The following is an 18,228-nucleotide window of genomic DNA, read 5'->3' on the forward strand; positions in this document are numbered from 1 at the left end:
CATCCGACTACAGCCGCCATTCCATCCGGCTGCCGCCGCCATTCCATTCGGATGTATTACATCCGGAATTCTGACGCCAGATGAGAGAGGAGAGCGTTTCAACTTCCCTGGTCAGACATATCCGGATCCGCTGATAGCGCTTACACCCGGAGATTTTCACAGCCAATTTTGCACAGTGTCGCGGTGTTCTCCTGAAACTTCCCGATATGTGCGACCGACATCTTTAGATATTTTTCTTTCAATATTTATCTTTAGATATTTTTCTTTAGATATTTTGCTTTAGATATTTGATGTCTAAATACCCAAAGTCTCCTTGTAACCCACCTATCATAGGATTCCTTAGTCTTTAAGTAAGTACAAAGGGTAAATAACCCCTTATATATAGTTTGTAATCTTCTTTGAAAGATGTATGTAATCTTGGGGAGCTTGTTCTCGAATCGGAATCGGATCTCGGGAGCTTGTTCCTAGAGACGCATCCTTTGTACAGTTTTGGGAAGGAAGTAAAATACAGAGCACTTGCTCTGCTTTTGTTTTCTCGTTATTTTCTTTCTAGCTAATCAAACTCTAAGGATTTTTCCTCAGAGGATGAGAGGCTAGGCTCTTTGTCTCTTGGAGTGAAGAAAGCCGGGTAAATTTCCACATGCATAAATTGGAAGTTTTGTTGTTTTAGTTTTTAATGAAGAGAAAGTGTGACCCGTTAATGGTTTTTATCTTTTTAGTTAACTTAAAACGCCTTTAAATCACCTGGGCCAACACTTGATAAGGCAAGTGATCTCCATCCATAGAGATGCACTAGTTTATCTCTTGCGAGCCTTTGGGAGGTGGTTTGAAGGTAGGATTTTCTAGAATAGCCAACACTTGGTAAGCTTTTGGACTCCACGGAGACATCCATTAGTTATCTCTTGCGAGCTTTTGACGGGTAATCCAAGGTTAAAGATCACCTTGAATGGCAAGTGCTAGGTGAGAGGTATGAGCCATTCCAAGGTGCATCAGTGAGAGGGATTTAGTGTTTGAACCCATTAATGGGAAGCATCTGTACTACACCGGTTTGGGAAATAACTATATGTTAAATCCCCAATGCGAGGAAAATAAACAAGTGACCGGAACTCTCCTTTTTGTATGAGGAATCTGAACCCAGTGATCTAAACTCTAAGAGACACTTTTCTTTATAAGTAAAATCAGTTACTATTTTTGGTTAGTTTAAAACCAAACCTTTTTCTGCTAAAGATTATGTTTTCTTTTAAAACTAACCTGAAAATGAAAAGGCACCAATTCAGATTTGAATTAATATCAATTGTGAAGTGAAAACCCATCCCAGTGAACGATCCAAGAGCCACTATGCTATAGTAGCTTTGTCTTTGCTACCCTAGTTCATGGTGTAATAGGTTATAAATTTTGTTGATTACTCCCTCAATCAAGGAACACCAGTTGGACATGAATCAGGTGATACACCGACTGGGCATGAATCAGTATCTTAGAGGCTAGGCATATTGTTGAGGCTCTCCACATTCCATTTCAGCCAGAGGATCCAGAGTAGTTCAGACAGTGGACCTCCACATCTCAGAGGAACATGGTTCGCATTCTACCACAAGGGACTTCTGGAGATACATGCCTGCTACGTAAGGAGCTTCCATCTGAGATGCTCCTAGTAGATGTATTGTTAAGGTCCAACATTTTTCCTCTCTAGTATTTAGTGCAGAGGCGAGGACCTATTTTGGATGCATTATACAGGATATATATGGGTTTCTATTTTGGTCCACACCATCTAATCATGGACGCTCTCCTATACTTCGAGGAGAAAGTGCATACGAAGAAGTTACAGCAAGCTGACGCGATTCCATTACTATTTCTGAGGCTTCTCTACCATGTCTTAGAGCATATAGGCTACCCTAATGAGCCCCATCTTGAGCGCCACCACCATTACCGAGAGCATTTCACTCTCGACCAATGGACAAAGTTAACAGAGAGGAATTCAGCCGAAGCAGCCCCACCCAGGCCAGTACTTCTAGTACCAGCATAGCCTGACCAGGCACAACAGGACGAGCATTCCACAGAGTCTATTCCATCCACCCCTACTGCACCATCTATGCCTCAGGCCGCCTCTACTGATCCTCCAGCTACACCACCTGTTCCACCAGTTGTACCTCCTTCATCAAAGGACTTTATCACCATTTCTGGCTCAGAGTTTCGTGGCATGGTATTATTATTCAGAACACTCAACGCCACACACGATGCTCTATTCCGGAAAATGAGAGACATCCGAGATCAGCAGGATCGGCATTTTATTATCCTTGACCAGCATACTGCTATCCTTCGTCAGATACAGCAGCATCTAGGCCTTGCTCCACTTCAGACTGATATTCCTGGGCCATCAGAGCTGAGAGTTCAAGCTGAGGAGACGATTCCACCTACGGAGATCATCATAGCTGATGTCCCACCTCAGGCCACTCATGAGGCAGCACCAGAGCCATCATGTCCACTAGAGGACCCCGCTCTTTGATCATTTCTTTATATTGTATTTACTTAGTATATTAGTTGATATTATATATTTTGGGATTGGATGTATTACTGATGATACATCATATATAGACATCATTTTTTGTTTAAACTTGACATTTTTCTATTTCCTCTACTCTCTAACTCTTTTGTTTTTTTTGAAACATATGGTTTCTCCTATATGACTCAGACTCCATGTCACTAAGGAGGTACCACTTCCTCCCTATTTTTCAATCGCTTTTGTCACATTGAGGACAATGTTTAGCTTGGTTGGGGGGAGAGTTGAGAAAGTAAGTTTTGTTATTAATGCTAAGTTATTTTGGTAATTTAGTTGTTTTTTGCTTAATTTTTAAAATTTTTTAAAGTTTTTATTCTACTCTCCATGGTTATTAAGGAAATATTTTCAAAATGAAAAGGGAGAAATTGAATTTTTGTCTTTTTACTTGACTTAGAGTTTGTATTATGTTTATTAAAGTTGATGAATTGTTGAAGTTTCTATTTGAATTCAAGCTTATGTCTTCCACTTTAACCTATTCACACACTGTGCACAAAAACTATTTCCCTCTTGACTTAGGAAAATTTTAGACTTGGTACCTTTGACCTCATTTAATAGTGTTGGGACACCTTATAAAAGGCCAATGAGCCTTTGAAAAATAGAAAGAAAAATGTTTGCTTGCCTTGAAACCTGAGCAAGGTTTGAGGGGTATATGGTAAAAATCTTTAAAACCTGGTGCCCTAAGCCTTCATTGGTTGGGAGTCACCGACCTCAATGCTTGTTACAAGGGTGAATAGGTGGAGTTTAACATACTGTAGGTGCTTGGGTATTAAAATTTCATTCTCAAAAGTCCGGGGTAAAATCTGAAGAGTTAGTGGTTGAAAGATCCTTAAAACTTGATGCCCTAAACCTTAATTGGTTGGGAGTCATCGATGGACCCCCGTTACATGGACAATTTAGAAAAAGAATACCTTTAAGCCTTGTACTCTTACAATAAAAATAAAAATAAATTGTGAAAAAAGAGGTGCGTTCTTAGCCTATTGGAGGTTAACCAGTTTGCTAAGCTTTGAAAAAAAACTAGGTTGGGGGGAGAGATTAGTTCAAAATACTATATTCGGAAACTAATAAATAACATTTAGATTTTTGTGGAAGAGTAAGGTTTGGTCCTTTAGAAGTGGAAATGATTTTAAAGCTTAAATTTGCATAATGCCTTCTCTTTAAGAATTGTGATTAGATAAGTTATTTGATAACTCTTGTTGAAGTTTGAGTTTTATTTCTTTAATGTTCCATGTGAGAGTTAGATCATCATGCCACTTGAAAATTGTTTTTTGATAAACATGATGTTGTAAATTATAATACTTTTTATTTTTATTTTTCTCTCCTTCATTGCTAAGGGACTAGCAATATGTCGGTTGGGGGGAGTGATTACTACTAAAAAAGTGTTATTTCATAGCTTGTAATTAACTCTTTTAAACACTTTTGAGTAGTAGTTATCACCTTTTAACCCAATTAACATATTAAGGACCCTTGAAATCAATTCTAATCAAATTGTGTTAAGTTTTGGTGTTTTGATAGCTTTTTGATCACCAAAGCAATCCAAGATTGAGGAGAGTTCTTTGGAATCCATGACAAAAGATGTCCGGACGCCCATGTCCGGACAGGGCGTCCGGACACACCATCGGAGGGCGGCGGAACGTGGGTCTTTTTCATCCGGACAACATATCCGAATACGATATGCTATCGTCCGGGGTGTGATGATTGCGAGTGTCGTGTGCTTCTCCCTGAGGGAGTCCGGATAGGGGAACACGCCACCATTCCACCCGGATGTATTACATCCGGAATTTTGCTCCGCCGACATTCCACCCGGATGTCTCACATCCGGAATTCTTCTCTGCCGCCATTCCATCCAGATATTTTGCATCCGGCTCTTGACGCTGGATGGGAGAGGAGGGTGTTTCAACTTCCCCAGTCAGACATATCCGGATCTTCTGAAAGCGCTTACTCAGAGAGTTTCGCAGCCATTTTGCACAGTGCCGCGGTGTTCTCCTGAAGCTTCCCCATATGTGCGACCGACATTTTGAGATATTTTGAGATATTTTGCTTTAGATATTTGATGTCTAAATCCCTAATGTGCGACCGACATTTTGAGATATTTTGCTTTAGATATTTGATGTCTAAATCCCCAAACTCTCCTTGTAACCCACCAATCATAGGATTCCTTAGTTATTAAGTTTGGAAAAAGGGTGAATAACCCCTTATATATAGTTTGTAATTTCCTTTACACAAGACATCAATCATATATCGATCGATCATAATATGTAGATCCCTCGGGAGCTTGTTCTTGGAGACGCATCCTTTGTACAATTTTGCAAGGAAGTAAAATACGGAGCACTTGCTCTACTTTTCATATATATTTTTGTTTTCTCGTTCTTTTTATTTCTAGCCAATCAAACTCTGAGGATTTTTCCTCAGAGGATGAGAGACTAGGCTCTTTGTCTCTTGGAGTGAAGAAAGCCGGGTAAATTTCCAAATGCAAAAATTGGAAGTTTTGTTGTTTTAGTTTTTAATGAAGAGAAAGTGTGACCCATTAATGGTTTTTATCTTTTTTGTTAACTTAAAACACCTTTAAATCACCTAGGCCAACACTTGATAAGGCAAGTGGTCTCCATCCATTGAGATGCACTAGTTTATCTCTTCCGAGCCTTTGGGAGGTGGTTTGAAGGTAGGATTTTCTAGAATAGCCAACACTTGGTAAGCTTTTGGACTCTAAGGAGACATCCATTAGTTATCTCTTGCGAGCTTTTGACGGGTAATCCAAGGTTAAAGATCACCTTGAATGGCAAGTGCTAGGTGAGAGGTATGAGCCATTTCAAGATGCATCAGTGAGAGGGACTTAGTGTTTGAACCCATTAATGGGAAGCATCTGTACAACACCGGTTCAGGAAATAACTATATGTTAAATCCCTAATGCGAGGAAAATAAACAAGTGACCGGAACTCCCTTTTTGTATAAGGAACCCGAGCCTAGTGATCTAAACTCCAAGAAACACTTTTCTTTGTAAGTAAAATCAGTTACTATTTTTGGTTAGTTTAAAACCAAACCTTTTTCAAACATCTTTATGTTTTCTTTTAAAGCTAACCTTGAAATGAAAAGACTCCAATTCAGCTTTGAATTAATATCAATTGTGAAGTGAAAACCCATCCCAATGAACTATCCTAGAGCCATTATGCTATAGTAGCTTTGTCTTTGCTACCCTAGTTCATGGTGTAATAGGTTATAAATTTTGTTGATTACTCCTTCAAGCAAGGAGCACCAGCTGGACATGAATCAGCTGAGACACCGATTCGGAACTCTCCTCAATCTCGGATTGCTTTGGTGATCACAAAGCTATCAAAACACCAAAACTTAACACAATTTGATTAGAATTGATTTCAAGGGTCCTTAATATGTTAATTGGGTTAAAAGGTGATAACTACTACTCAAAAGTGTTTAAAAGAGTTAATTACAAGCTATGAAATAGCACTTTTTGAGTAGTAATCACTCCCCCCAACCAACATATTGCTAGTCCCTTAGCAATGAAGGAGAGAAAAATAAAAATAAAAAGTATTATAATTTACAACATCATGCTTATCAAAAAACAATTTTCAAGTGGCATGATGATCTAACTCTCACATGGAACATTAAAGAAATAAAACTCAAACTTCAACAAGAGTTATCAAATAACTTATCTAATCACAATTCTTAAAGAGAAGGCATTATGCAAATTTAAGCTTTAAAATCATTTCCACTTCCAAAGGACCAAACCTTACTCTTCCACAAAAATCTAAGTGTTATTTATTAGTTTCCGAATATAGTATGTTGAACTAATCTCTCCCCCCAACCTAGTTCTTTTTCAAAGCTTAGCAAACTGGTCAACCTCCAATAGGCTAAGAACACACCTCTTTTTTCACAATTTTTTTTTATTGTAGGAGTACAAGGCTTAAAGGTATTCTTTTTCTAAATTGTCCATGTAACGGGGGTCCATCGAAAACTCCCAACCAATTAAGGTTTAGGGCATCAAGTTTTAAGGATCTTTCAACCACTAACTCCTCGGATTTTACCCCGAACTTTTGAGAATGATTTTTAATACCCAAGCACCTACAATATGTTAGACTCCACCTATCCACCCTTGTAACGAGCATTGAGGTCGGTGACTCCCAACCAATGAAGGCTTAGGGCACCAGGTTTTAAAGATTTTCACCATATACCCCTCAGACCTTGCTCAGGTTTCAAGGTAAGCAAACATTTTTTCTTTTTTTCTTTTTTTCAAAGGCTCATTGGCCTTTTACAAGGTGTCCCAACACTATTAAATGAGGTCAAAGGTACCAAGTCTAAAATTTTCCTAAGTCAAGAGGGAAATAGTTTTTTATCTTATAATCGGAACCTATTGTGCACAGTGTGTGAATAGCTTAAAGTGGAAGAACTAAGCTTGAATTCAATAGAAGTTTCACCAATTCATCAACTTTAGTAAGCATAATACAAACTCTAAGTCAAGTAAAAAGACAAAAATTCAATTTCTCCCTTTTCATTTTGAAAATTTTTCCTTAATAACCATGGAGAGTAGAACAAAAACTTTAAAAAATTTTAAAAATTAAGCAAAAAACAACTAAATTACCAAAATAACTTAGCATTAATAACAAAACTTACTTCCTCAACTCTCCCCCCAACCAAACTAAACATTGTCCTCAATGTGACAAAAGCGATTGAAAAATAGGGAGGAAGTGGTACCTCCTTAGTGACATGGAGTCTGAGTCGTATAGGAGAAACCATATGTTTCAAAAAAAAACAAAAGAGTTAGTGAGTAGAGGAAATAGAAAAATGTCAAGTTTAAACAAAAAATGATGTCTATATATGATGTATCATCAGTAATACATCCAATCCCAAAATATATAATATCAACTAATATACTAAGTAAATACAATATAAAGAAATGATCAATGAGCGGGGTCCTCTAGTGGACATGATGGCTCTGGTGCTGTCTCGTGAGTGGCTTGAGGTGGGACATCAGCTATGATGATCTCCACAGGTGGAATCGTCTCCTCAGCTGGAACTCTCAGCTCTGATGGCCCAGGAATATCAGTCTAAAGTGGAGCAAGGCCTAGATGTTGTTGTATCTGACGAAGGATAGTAGTATGCTGGTCAAGGATAATAGAATTTCGATCTTGCTGATCTCGGATGTCTCTCATTTCCGGAATAGAGCGTCGTGTGTGGCGTTGAGTGTTCTGAATAATAATACCATGCCACGAAACTCTGAGCCAGAAATGGTGATAAAGTCCTTTGATGGAAGATGTACAACTGGTGGAACAGGTGGTGTAGCTAGAGGATCAGTAGAGGCGGCCTGAGACATAGATGGTGCAGCAGGGGTGGATGGAATAGACTCTGTGGGATGCTCGTCCTGCTGTGCCTGGTCTAGCTGTGCTGGTACTAGAGGTACTGGCCTGGGTGGGGCTGCTTCGGCTGAATTCCTCTCTGTTAACTTTGTCCATTGGTCGAGAGTGAAATGCTCTCGGCAATGGTGGCGACGCTCGAGATGGGGCTCAGTAGGGTAGCCTATATGCTCCAAGACATGGCAGAGAAGCCTCGGAAATAGTAATGGAATCGCGTCAGCTCGTTGTAACTTCTTCCTATGCACTTTCTCCTCGAAGCATAGGAGAGCGTCCATGATTAGATGGTGTGGACCAAAATAGAAACCTATAGATATCCTGTATAATGCATCCAAAATAGGTCCTCGCCTCTGCACTAAATGCTGGAGAGGAAAAATGTTGGACCTCAACAATACATCTACTAGGAGCATCTCATATGGAAGCTCCTTACGTAGCAGGCATGTATCTCCAGAAGTCCCTCGTGATAGAATGCGAACCATGTTCCCCTGAGATGTGGAGGTCCACTGTCTGAACTGCTCTGGATCCTCTGGCTGAAATGGAATGTGGAGAGCCTCAGCAATATGCCTAGCCTCTAAGATACCCTGACGTCCGTCTATACTGAAACGAATGGCTATGGAACCCTGGACGTCCTGAGTAGTCATAGACTGATAGAAATCCATCGCTACTCTGGGGTAGAAAAACTCTCTGGAAGTCATCAGGCACTCGAGATGGTACCTCTGGAGCAATCCCAACGAATCTCAAAGGTCTGGCTCCTGTCTCATAGCCTCTATCTCGAAGTAGAGCTCAGAGTGAAATGGTTTGGCTCTACAATCCAAATTACTAGGAATGGGAGGCGCAGTAACCATTGGTCTCTTGATGATGACTTCAGGAGCGGTGCCTGAAGATCTCTGAATATCCTCTAGGGCCTGAGAATTGGCTGGAGCCTGACTAGATGTCTCTCCAGGGCCCAAGGTTCTGGCTCTCTTTGGTAGACCACGGGGTAGTGATGGCTCTGGGGGCGAAGAAATTGGTGGTCTCTGTGTCGAATACTTACGCTGAGGAGGGCTAGAAGGCACCCCACTCTCAGGAGATGGTATGGTCAGGGCCTGAGAGGCCTGAGATAGATCCTGAGGAGCTGAGGTGCTTGGCCGAGCCTCGCGAGATGCGGACGGGTCTGTATGGCCCCCTCTGGTGCGCACCATAGCTGCTATGGACGAGATTTGTATTGTTTTGGTTCTCCTTGGTTGCCATGGGCCGTGGATTGGTGAGGATTTTTCTTCTCAAGGCGGTAGTAAGCTCTTGGCAACAGAGGTCGCTTGTGCCAAATGGTGAGCTGGAGGCCTTTAAATAGAAAATTCAAATGAATTTTGGCTTACCTCTTGGCCGTTAATTAACCGTTGGCGTTTCGTAGACGTTTCGCATGTAAAAAAAAAAAAATCATAGCTAGTGCGAAATGCTCTGTTTTCCTCTGTTTTTGGCTTCCCCTATGTTGATCATCAAAAAACCTAATTTAAATTAAACCAAAATAAAATTAAAGCAAGAAATCAAAATCAAAACAAGTTTAAAAATAAAACAAAAAGATATGGACTAGCTAGTCTTTAGAAAGACTAAGTCCATAAAAAAAACTGGTCCTGTTTCAGCTTGTCTTCTACCCGGTATGCATATTTCATCTTTGGAGGTAGCGGGTTAAGAATAAGCTTTGGGGGCTCCTCCTTCGCATGTCTCTGTATCTCCACCGCATTCAGTAAGGGCTGCATTTCTTTTGTTCTCCTCCAATGGAACAGATTAGCAAGCTTCTCTGAGGGTTCAGGTAACCCTTCTTCATGCTTTGGCTTGAATGTGGGCTGATCAACCATAACTACTTTGACTTTCCTCACCATTGAATTTTCTTCCTTTTGGGCCTCCCCTTTATGGATACCCTTGAGATGTTGATATGGTTGAGAAGGAAAGTTTTCTTTTTCTCGCTCCGTGTTGAGGTTGATAAGCCCTGAGCTTGAGTATTCGAGATTGTCTGTCTTTTAAGACAGATCATTCAACCTCCCATCCATCTTTCTGTCTTGGCTGTCAATTTCTTGCCTGACTTGAGCATTTTCTTGCCTGAATTGATCAATGATGGATTTCTGGTATGCTACAAAGTCTTCCACAACCTTGGTAAGGTTCACAATTGCTTGTTCAAGTTTCAAGCCTTGATGTGGTGCTTGAGCGGGTTGCATGTACTGATGTGGTTGTGGTTCCCAAAAGAAATTTGGATGATTCCTACAATTTGAATTGTAGGTGTTATAATCACCAAATATCTCTCTCGCTACTGGAATGATAAGACACTCCTCCACCAAGTGCTCAAAAGATTGACAAATGGCACATGGCATACCAAACATTTCCCTCGCCGCTTGAAGGATAGGACACTCCTCCACCAAGTGCTCAAAAGATTGACAAATGACACACGACATAGCTTGCACTAGTGTTTTAGAAATGGCATGCACTTCTCGTATCCTACAGGGCATGCACGACTAGTAATTAATGAAACAAATACAAAGAAAACAAAAAGAAACACAATTCTAGAAAATATATATATATATATATATATATATATGTTAACTAAAACTAGATAAAAGATAAACTAAAAATAGAAACAAATAAAAAGAAATAAATAAAGAGTTAGCAAATGAAAAGAAAAATCACCAAACTTGTGATGAAAATCACAAGTATTGAGAAAATATCATATCACTGTGAAGTGGCACCATCCCCGGCAATGACGCCATTTGATACGTTCCCAATCGGTGTCTCAGCTGATTCATGTCCAACTGGTGCTCCTTGCTTGAGGGAGTAATCAACAAAATTTATAACCTATTACACCATGAACTAGGGTAGCAAAGACAAAGCTAATATAGCATAGTGGCCTAGGATCGTTCATCGGGATGGGTTTTCACTTCACAATTGATATTAATTCAAAGCTGAATTGGTGTCTTTTCATTTCAAGGTTAGCTTTAAAAGAAAACATAAAGATGTTTGAAAAAGGTTTGGTTTTAAACTAACCAAAAATAGTAACTGATTTTACTTACAAAGAAAAGTGTTTCTTGGAGTTTAGATCACTAGGCTCGGGTTCCTTATACAAAAAGGGAGTTCCGGTCATTTGTTTATTTTCCTCGCATTGGGGATTTAACATATAGTTATTTCCCGAACCGGTGTGGTACAGATGCTTCCCATTAATGGGTTCAAACACTAAATCCCTCTCACTGATGCATCTTGCAATGGCTCATGCCTCTCACCTAGCACTTGCCATTCAAGTTGATCTTTAACCTTGGATTACCCGTCAAAAGCTCGCAAGAGATAACTAATGGATGTCTCCGTGGAGTCCAAAAGCTTACCAAGTGTTGGCTATTCTAGAAAATCCTACCTTCAAACCACCTCCCAAAGGCTTGCAAGAGATAAACTAGTGCGTCTCAATGGATGGAGACCACTTGCCTTATCAAGTGTTGGCCTAGGTGATTTAAAGGCATTTTAAGTTAACTAAAAAGATAAAAACCATTAATGGGTCACACTTTCTCTTCATTAAAAACTAAAACAACAAAACTTCCAATTCTGCATTCGGAAACTTACCCAGTTTTCTTCACTCCAAGAGACAAAGAGCCTAGCCTCTCATCCTCTGAGGAAAAATCCTCGGAGTTTGATTGGCTAGAAAGTAAAATAACAAGAAAACAAAAATATATATGAAAAGTAGAGCAAGTGCTCTGTATTTTACTTCCTTCCCAAAACTATACAAATGATGCGTCTCTCCGAGAACAAGCTCCCAAGAGTCTGATCGTCTTTTCTAAAGAAAATTATAAACTATATATAAGGGGTTATTCACCCTTTTTCCAAACTTAATAACTAAGGAATCCTATAATTGGTGGGTTACAAGGAGAGTTTGGGAATTTGGACATCAAATATCTAAAGCAAAATATCTCAAAATGTCGGTCGCAAATATCTGGAAGCTTCAGGAGAACACCGCGGCACTATGCAAAATGGCTGCGAAACTCTCCGGGTAAGCGCTATCAGAAGATCCGGATATGTCTGACCGGGGAAGTTGAAACGCCCTCCTCTCCCATCCGGCGTCAAGAGCCGGATGCAAAATATCCGGGTGGAATGGCAGCGCGTTCCCCTATCCGGACTCCCTCAGGGAGAAGCACACGGCACTCGCAATCATCACACCCCGGACGATAGCATATTGTATCCGGATATGTTGTCAGGATGAAAAAGACCCACGTTCGGCCGCCCTCCAATGGTGTGTCCGGACGCCCTGTCCGGACATCTTTTGTTATGGATTCCAAAGAACTCTCCTCAATCTCGGATTGCTTTGGTGATCACAAAGCTATCAAAACACCAAAACTTAACACAATTTGATTAGAATTGATTTCAAGGGTCCTTAATATGTTAATTGGGTTAAAAGGTGATAACTACTACTCAAAAGTGTTTAAAAGAGTTAATTACAAGCTATGAAATAGCACTTTTTGAGTAGTAATCACTTATACAACAGTTCTTGCTTCAAAAGCTAATGTTAAATACCAATTCTTCTCCTTACCAAAAAACCCTATAAAGAATTATAGACATGCATGGTCAGTGGCCCCCGAAATCCATCCACCATGAATTAGTGAAATTCAACATTAAAAATTATTCAATTAAAAGTGGATAATGCATACCTAACTACCTATTCAGGAAAACTAGACACTTTTTTCTCATGGCATTTCTTTTCATAAAGAAAGTACTTGCTTTGTCCTTTGCTTTTCTTACCCTTCTTCTTAAAATTTCCCTTTTTCTTGATAGACTAAGAATTATTCTTGTTCTTCTAGCTAAAAGAACCTAAAGAATCCTTAATTGCAATATCATTTCTCTTTTAGTCCTTAAGACTAGAATTCCCTTATAAGTTTAGGTGGGTCATCACCAACTTATTCATAGTCTAGTTGAACTTCAACTACCTGAAAGAATCTAACTAAGTCTCTAGAACCATGTCAACCTAAGTTTCCTCATCAATTTCAACTCCACAAATCTTTATCTCGTTAAAAAGCCCAATCATATGAATCATATGATCTCTAATGGGAGTTCCTTTTGACATCTTATCATTCCTAATAGTCTTAAGAACAACTTCTTTAGCTGACCTACCTTTACTATAGAACATCTCATAGAGACTAAGGAGAATATAAAAGTTGTTGGCATAGACATGTGCTAATGTTATAGCACATTATCCAAAGACATAAGTATGATTATCTTAGTCTTCTAATCTAATTTTTGCCAACTAGTATACCTATCATTCTCCTCCTTAGTGGAATGTTTATTAGTGGTAGATACAAAAAATTCCTAAGTTACCCATTTTAGCTCCTCTAAAATGAGTGTTATGTCTAGATTCCTTTTGTAATTCACGCAGTTTGGTTCGATCAATTTATTACTAGTGAAAATCTAATTAATAGGATTGAACGGCATGACATTTGTAACAAAATTAAAAAATATGCATTAATTAACCAAGCATTCACATCAAAGCAAGTGTAAATTGAGAAAAAAAAAACAGCAAAACTTTCAAAACTACATACCTATTTGCAAGGTATCCTAGTATTATAAGAATCAAGCCTATGGTAGGTAGGTCATGACCTTATTACTAGTTAGAGACTCTCTTAGATTAATTTTCCCGCATTAGTTAAACTTAAGGAAAAATCAACATACCTTTTGTTTGGCCCTTGGACTATACAAGTGGGGACCATGATGGGCAATTCAACCACTTTATATCTAAGTTAAGTGTAACCATTTCCATTAACATGAATGTCACCAAGTGAAGAACCGCACCATTGAGGTTGTCCATCCTACTACAAACATGTTAAGTCTTGCCCATATGAAAAGTCTATATTCCTTGATTCTTAGAGCTCAACCTATTGTTAGGATTGTGATAAACCCAAATCAAGATGGGCTTGACAGTGGAGGTTGTGGACTTTGCTAAGGTTGTTTCCCACTTAATCTTTTGAAAAATGAGACTTTAAATAATTTTTCAACATTTCTTAAAATAAATTCTCTATCATGAGATTTTTTACAATCTACTATTTATTTTATAAATTAGAGCACTTGAACTAAAATAGAATTGTTCTCATATTCCTTATCCTTAAACTTTCCTTACATAGTCTTTCTTCTCTTAAGGGGTGGGAGGGGAGCTTGGAAGACCACCATAGGTGTTGTTCTCATTCTCTTAAGAGGAAAGAGCCTAGAGAACCACCTATATATAACAATAAGAAAGTTCAAATGGAATACCAACTCTAATAAGCAACAATCAATTAACATAAATAAGTTTGAAAATATCTTCTTATGAAAATTTATTTTCTCAAGAAAAAACCAAAATTATCATTTACATTATTTTAATTATATCTAAAACATATTTAATAAACAAAACATGCATAATAAGGAAATGAAAAAAAATTATAGCTTCCATGTCCTTAGTGATCCTATTGCACAATTTTGGTAACCTAATTTGGATAGATTCTAAATTTACGAAAATGCCTAAAAATTGTTCCTTTGTTGCTGCCTATACTGTTGGATGTAGCATTTAAAGCTTTTTTCTTTCTAAGAAATGCTTTCTAGTGCTAATTAATGAATGCTTGAAGCTTGTTTGGGGATTAGAAAAGCCTTCTGGCACTAGATGAGCGCTTAAATACTCATGAACGACTAGAAGGTTGCTCAAGCCCCAATTTGAGCACTTGAGTGCTCCACTTATAATTGTAGATTTCAAGAATGGATTTCTACATCTCTAACCATCTCTTGATCCAAAAACTCACCTTTTTGTCTGGTTGGGAACCTGCATGCATGCACTATGACTAGTTGCATCATCTCCACACTCTTTACGAGTTATAAGATTGATTTAAAAAGAAAGTTGTTACATGGAAAAGGCAGAAAGCTTATACTATTTTCAAATTCAAGTTTACAACCAATTTAGGAATTAAAAACTAGAATTTTTATAACCTAAGAAAAATCTTACGTTCCATTAAATCACAAATAAAACATACCATGCATTCATCCCTTGGCCCATGGAATGAAAAAAAAAACTTAAAAAACCAATTTAGCAAAACCTAGAGCAAAATCTAGCATGTAAGAACCTATCCTAGGTGCTCTGATACCAATTTTTAAGGACCCTAGATTACTCAATTCCTTGCCCTTGATCATATAGGATGCATTACAATCCATTGCTAGGTTATATAAATTTAATGCAGTGGAAAACATGGTATTAAAAACCACATTAAAACCAAGATCTAGAGATATAAAAGTCATGTTTGCAATCTGGATGTTCCTAGATTGAATCTAATCTAAAGAAGATGATGAAAAAAATGTTATGGGCATCATATATTTCATTTACCAAATGACCTTCTACTTGATCTCTCCCTTCACAAATCTAGGCACATAGAGAAAAGTGGCTTATGTTTCTCTTTAGAGAGGGGCTAGGGTTTCAATGCACATAGAGACCTTCTACTTGAGGTCTTTATTTGACTAGATGAAGAGTAGATTAATTTGTGATCCAATGCACCATGGAAATTGATCTCTAATGAATTCTGAATCTAAGAGATTTCCAAATGATAGCTGTTTCATTTTGAGTTTGACTTATTTTGATTTCACAAAAATTTCATTTTCAAAATTTCCTTAATTGATTTGGTTTGGAGTTTGAAAAATCTCATTTGGGAGTTTTTATTTTTATTTTTATGTGTAAATGTTTCAATCAATTTTGTATTGAGAGGATTTGTAAGTTAATTTCCTTTTAAAAGAATGCATTTTCTTTCATTTTATTAAAGTTTTTCTTTCATTTTCTTTTAAGTCAATCACGAATTGTGAGGTTGGTTCTCCATTTTCTTAATCTCTCAAAGAGGAAGGATTTAGAGGTGAGATTCATGGTGAATTCGAGTCCTTGGAGCTGATAGAGAAGGCTTTCCAATTGAATTAATTAATTGAACCTAAGTTAATCTTCTTTCATAATCATCTTAAATAAGGAATATTGTAGTTTTTTTGTTAATATATTCATTGAATGGCTAAGCACTAGATTGGTTGATTTTGTGTAGACACACTATATGAACAACTGAAAGATGATTAAATTTTAATATTGGATTGAATCACAAATAATTGATGAATTGAATTGAAATGAAATGATCAAGACTTAATGCTAAATCTAAAATTGGTATAGGAAAGATTTTAAGGTCATTACCTAACTACGTATAGAGTATATCAATTTTGTGATCCAATGCACCTTTGAAATCAATCTCTAATGAATTCTGAATTTTGAATTTTGAATTCGATAGTTTTTCAATTGATGGTTATTTCATTTTGAATTTTGGCTTATTTTATTTCACAAAATTTCATTTTCAAAATTTCCTTAATTGAATTCGGTTTGGAATATACTTTAGTAGATAATTTTCATTTTGAACTACACCACATCTACCTTGATTTTTCCTCTACAAATCATCTGTCATGCCCTAAAACCCACTCTAAGGGCATGACAATCATTTCACACCTTAAACTCAAAGGCTTAAAGTGGAAATGACACAAACATTCATCTTGTAATTGGAAATTATCAACTACCAAATTCTTGTTTAAAATAGTAACATAAAAAAATTCTAAAATCTCTAAATATCAACTTTAAAAACTAACATATCAATCAAAGTGTAATTGTCCAAATAATTCAAATGGGACTCAAATTTTAACATCTAAACAATGTCCAAAATAAAGTTTGAACAAAGATCCTAACAAAGAAAAATTCCAAGCCTAGCCATCATTCCTCACCCAAACTAAGAGTATCTAAAAAAAATTTATCAACGAAGGGGCATGAGCTTAAAACTTAATAAGGAACATCAATACAGCTTCATGGATCAAACATTTTCAATTATAATTACAAACTGGAGATATATCGTATAATTATTTTCATAAAAACTTTTGAGTTCAAAATGTTAATACAATCAAATTTTTTAACCAAACTTTCTCATATCCATTTCAAAATAATTTCTCATCAAAATCAAATCAAATACATTCAAAATATCTTTACTCTAGTTATCAAATAATAAATGGTGCCCAATTAGGTGGGACTTCACAAATGAATGGCTAGTTTCAAATTTGTTCCATTTAAAGTGAACAAAACCAAAAGTCAACAATTATAACTCGCTAACTAAGGCCATAAGGTCAACTATTATAACTCGTTGACTAAGACCTTATAATATCAACTATTATAACCTATTGACTAGGGTCGGAAGTGTTAACAATTATAACCCGTTGACTAGGGTCATAGAAACTAGAGTCAAACACTTTATTGCATTAATTCAAACTTACAAAACAAAACATCATATCTCCACAATTTTCATTTTTCATAAACAAAGAAATTGATCAAACATATTTTCCATGCAAAACATATATTTGATCCATGCATAGAAATAAAAATAATATTTTTACACATTTCAAAATATAATATAAAAAGAAAATTATTTTCTTTTACAAAATTTGCATTAATTTCCCTCACCTTAAAAAAAACACTAAAAAACTTGAAGTATTTAACTTAACGAATTTAATCATCACCTAACTAACATAATATTATGCACAACTATAATTATTGATTATTTATCTAAAGGTCTAAATTTGAAAATCTTAAAAATATTTTATTTAGTACTAGTGATCTTAATTAATTTCTTATGTTAATATTATTACCACCCAAAATTATTTTCAACTTCTTAAACAATAATAATATAAATTTAGTAAGTTTCCAAATTTTTATAAAATTCATATTCCTTCCTAATTTTATCCTAACTATTTATTTTTTTATGTACTTAAATCGAATTAAAACTTGTACCAAAAACTATTATTATTATTATTATTCCCATCATCCAACTATCACTTAACCATAATTCCATCATTTCACCTATTATATATATACATATATATATACACACACACACACACATATTTAGTATTATTACTTTCAATTACCTGCAACACCATTACTCCAAGCCACCAACTACATCTATTATTATTATTATTTTAACTTATTCCACCCTCTAGTTTACAAATCAACACCCTACTGGCTCTCACGTTTCCTTTCTTTCTTTCTTTCTTTCTTTTTTCTTTTTTCTTTTTTCAAATTGCCGCCTCGAAGTAGTGCATCAAACTCCAAAATCCAGAAATCTTCTTCATATTATTATTTTAGATCTACTTAATTGAATATTTAGATTTTTCTTTTTCTTTTTCTTTTATTTTTCATCAACAACTCTACTTATAATCACAAATTTCCAATCTTTTTAATTTTTTTTTAAACTTAAATAAACAGACCCTAAACTAGGTTGAGATCTCTAAAGTATT

General features: G+C 36.6%; 1 protein-coding gene across 2 annotated transcripts in view; it reads right to left on the minus strand.

Moving 5' to 3' along the window:
• Positions 1–18,228, minus strand: part of LOC100248851 (putative disease resistance protein RGA3) — a 54,020-nt gene that overhangs the window by 19,681 nt on the left and 16,111 nt on the right. The window lies entirely within an intron of this gene.

Source organism: Vitis vinifera, chromosome 15 (assembly GCF_030704535.1).
Source record: "Vitis vinifera cultivar Pinot Noir 40024 chromosome 15, ASM3070453v1".
NCBI classification, from domain to species: Eukaryota; Viridiplantae; Streptophyta; class Magnoliopsida; order Vitales; family Vitaceae; genus Vitis; species Vitis vinifera.